The 4188-nt window shown below is 37.0% G+C and overlaps 1 long non-coding RNA gene across 1 annotated transcript in view; it reads right to left on the reverse strand.

Moving 5' to 3' along the window:
- The window catches only part of LOC109394535 (uncharacterized), a 24475-nt gene extending 20548 nt beyond the window's left edge, over nucleotides 1-3927 (reverse strand). Inside the window, exon 1 of the long non-coding RNA XR_002126468.1 lies at nucleotides 3713-3927. This is a non-coding gene — a long non-coding RNA (uncharacterized LOC109394535). The remainder of the gene's footprint in view (nucleotides 1-3712) is intronic.
- Between the last annotated feature and the right edge of the window lie 261 nt (nucleotides 3928-4188).

Here is a 4188-nt window from a genome sequence, read left to right on the forward strand (position 1 = left end):
TATGGAATACAGCGACACGTGTTTTGAAGTCCATCAGGTTTGTGGTCTCAATGACGACGAAAGACTGTGGTCCTTTCAGCACGTTTCCCCTCAGGTCCCCGGCACGTGACCTCCTGTGCTCCTGATGCTCAGCAGATCGCCTAGGTTCTCAGAACACTCGGCTTTGAATGTGAGGAGCCAGAACAATTGTGTGCTTTGGTTGGGTCGCAACTTGCCAAGTCAGCAGATAAACTGTTTTATCATTTATCTAAATATTTGAACATGAGAAAGAATTGGCTTTCGGTGCTTGAAAATAAGATTCAGAAAAAAGTTTTTACTAACTTTGATAGTCTTCTCTGATTCAAGATAAATCAGTCTAATACCTTTAAAAAAATCGCTGTTCTAATTGTTAAGTATTTTTACTTACGAGGCTCCCAACATCATCAAGACGAAAATTCCGTGGGTGTACTTTCTTTTATTGAAGGTCATGAAATTAACTGTTAGATTCCAAATTGTGCAAATCTTTTTGGGAACCAACCTCATAATTTTAACACGTTGTTCAGAGCAATAAGTACATTGATTGGCATTTCAGAATGAGATACAGCACCAGTGAGGCTTATCAGACCACATAGCCTTCCAGATTTCTGGCCAGTGCATACTGGAAGCATGAATTCTTTAGTATTTGGGGGAGGGGGAGAGCAGGCTTTGTTGTCTAGTGCATTTTAATTGCATTTGAGGAATATTTAAGCTAATCTGCTAAAGTGTTTTTGAGAAAAGACAAACCCATTGGAAAACTTCTGCTGCTCAGATCTTGTATTCATACTTGGCTTTTAAGCTAGGAAAGCATTAAAAATCCTTTAATAGCTCACTTTTGGAGAAATCATTTTAATGGATAATAACCAAAAATCTTATCATGCCAGCAGAAACTTCCCATTAGAATACCAAGAAGAGGATGATAGAAAGGTTCAAGTTTACACTTGATATACCACCAAGTCCAGCAATGACCAGTGAAATCACAATGTTCAATAAGCCTAAAAAAAGTACTACGCATGTATGTGTGTACACACACACACACACACACACACACACACACACACACAGGCCTAGTTTTCTAACCTTATCTAACCTTTTCTAACCTTTGCCTAGTCAAATACAAATTGCTTTCCTTAGGCGTTTTTACCTCTTTCAAACTTTAAATGTTATTATTTTGGGTTTTGAGAGCTATAATAAACACCCCCCCCTGCCAAAAAGAACAAAACAAACGACTCCCCTCAAAAAAAATCCCAACATACTATAAACAGATCATTATCATTTGGTCTCAACTTTCTTATGTTACTTTGTGTCCCTTAATTGTTTAATGGAATAATCATTTTCTCTTAATCATTTAAATTGAAAGTGTTGATTGTGAATTGGAAACTTCTAAAAAATAGATTGAGGATGAATATTCCTACTCTGCAATTGGGACTGTGTGTTCAGAGACTTGTGCCTCTTAGGCAATCACATCCACTTAAGTCGGTGACTATATCCAATCTTGTCAGCTGGCCTGAAGGAACGATACTGATGAGGCTGGGCTCCTAGAAAGGCAATCATATGGTTAATTGCTTTCATGTGAACCTAGCCATTGTGATTAAAGCCTAGGACGTGTGTTTAGGTAGAGCAGAGTTTCTGTGCTTCAAGGCACTCCTAGGCAGATCTAATACTCTCCAGGCCTTGAGAAAATATGCTGAGGCATCAGAATATTTCCCTGAGAAGTTGAGTGTTTTGGGGATCATTCAATCATTAAACATATTCAAAGAAACAGGGTTAATTTAAATATGTAATTATTGGATCACATATTCATATATTTGTAACCTCTTTGAAAGAGTGATCATCAGAATGCAGATTTGAATAAACAAGAACATATTCAAAACTTGACATATTATGTGCTTGAATTTAATGCAAATCTGTGATCACCCCCAAAGCACCTAATGATTATCCATGCGTCTGTACTGCTACTGATGTTCATGGACATAAACTAAAAAGACTGTCTGCTCTATTCTTTAATAAAAACTATCTTATCTTTTCAGAATTCCAAATTTAGTTATTTCTCATACAATTTGATTATCAACAGGCCACATTTATATATACACAAAGAGACATACACACATGTACAAATGAATGTGTGAATGTATACTTAGACTAACTTTAATGCACATGACATTTCAAAACTATTGTTTAATATTTTTATTTGTAAAATTATATAGAATCAAAATCATTACTCCTTCCAGTGACATGGTGGCTTCAGAGTTCAGTTTTTATAATTGAATTTTTAAACATTCCACAAGTAAGATTGCTATTTTTTTTCTTAAAGTACCCAACATTCTTTTGGGGCTTTCACAAGTGGAAGCTAACATGCATTAATGCATTAAAAAAAACAAAACAAAAAAAACCCAGCTATCCATGTGCCGGTTACTCACATCCAACACCATTTTGAATAGATTTTTTAAATACTCCTGGGAGTCACACAAGGGTAACTTCAAATTACTTGCATCTTATTTATCTTAAAATCTACCCCATAATCTTTGACTACATTATGGGCAATAATATTTTCCATCAATTGTAAAAACAATGGAGTTTTATTAATTTAACTGCATTTATTGCTCTTTTATAACCTCATAAAAACTAACCCCTGCATATATTGGGTATTTTAGAAACCCCACTTCTTCAGAAATTTTTCAATTACTCAATTATTAAGATTTACCATTTTAAGAAATATTAACAAAAAAGGGGGCATACTACGGTACAGTCCCCATCATTTTGCATTGTTCTCCCAACAGTTGCCTTCATTTTCAGGGTGGATCCATGAATGTTAATAGCAGAAGCATCACGTGCAGAAGCTGGGAGCAAGAGAGCCATGGTTGGCATATAGAGTCTTTGTAGGGAAGGATGTTATACAAAGCATGGCACATCAAGTGCTTTATTTCTGAAAAGGAGCCCTTCTCTTAGACCAATTTGACTCAGTATTTCCTACTACTGTAAAAATTTACTCATAAAAGTTAAATATTAAAATTGAATGGGAAGTAATAGAAAAACATAACCTATTCCCCAATGCAAAAATCAAATATGCAAATATGAAAATGAGGGGACTCTGCTTCTTCCCCTTGTATAACTGATTAAATTGTCACTGCTGGAGATTACATGGGTTTTTATTCCCTTTACAGCCATACTCAATTGGACAGACAGAAAAATATATTGCCACAGACGAGACCCACCACCTGGGTACACTGTTTCCAGATGCCTGCAGAGGTCTTGTCCAAAACTTTGCAGCTATCCCTTTAAAAAAAGAAAAGTATTAGATGTGATCATTCATGACAGACTGTATGATCGCTAAAGGTCTTTCCAACTTGGAGATGCCAGTAAGACAAAAACTCCTCCTCTTGTTACCAGATATTAGTGTGCAGTGTACGTCCCATGTAACAAAGCCTTCACTAGCACACCCCTTTTTATAGCCACCCTGAAAAAACATTTCATTCATTTTGCATGAGGGTTTCATTGAAATAAACACACACAAACAAAATCAGAAGCTCTTCCCTTTCTCTGTTTGCACTTTATTTCCTAGCTGATTGATGAATTGATTTCCTGGCTTCTCAGTTTTGACACTGAACCTACCACTCCCTCAGTTTTGACCAATTGTCCCTTCCAGATGGAAATATTTATTTCTCGCCAAAACTGGATATAGAAACAGAAGGATTACCTTTGCTTCCTCGTGTCTTGCTGCGGTTCTGAAATGGTTCTCACAGTCTGCCTGGATGTAATAGAAGTTCGTGCTCAGTGACGATGTCGCCTGTTTGTGTCACTCTGCACTGCGGGCTGAGCAAAGAGCTGCCTCCAGCTGCAAGCAAGGGGCCTCAGTGCTAAGGACACACAGATCTACGTTGTTAATGAGATCTTTTCTCTGGTGCACAGAGATGTAGCCACAAGGACAGAGAGATTTAACAACTGAAAAGGTGATAGGAGGATGTTTCTGAGTTGAAACAATCAGGATAAAAAATAACAGCGGAAAACCTAGTGAGCAGATGCTTCATTGCAAGGACAAGTGAACAGGAACAAGTCTATTTGCCTTTAGATTTGTAGTAGATGTACACATGGTACTTTACTATAGAAGGGAAGGAATTGATCCCCAAAGAATTTTCAGGTGGCTTGATGTATGGCTGAAAATATTTTTGTTGC

This window comes from Hipposideros armiger, unplaced genomic scaffold (assembly GCF_001890085.2).
Source record: "Hipposideros armiger isolate ML-2016 unplaced genomic scaffold, ASM189008v1 scaffold_427, whole genome shotgun sequence".
In the NCBI taxonomy this organism is placed as follows: Eukaryota; Metazoa; Chordata; class Mammalia; order Chiroptera; family Hipposideridae; genus Hipposideros; species Hipposideros armiger.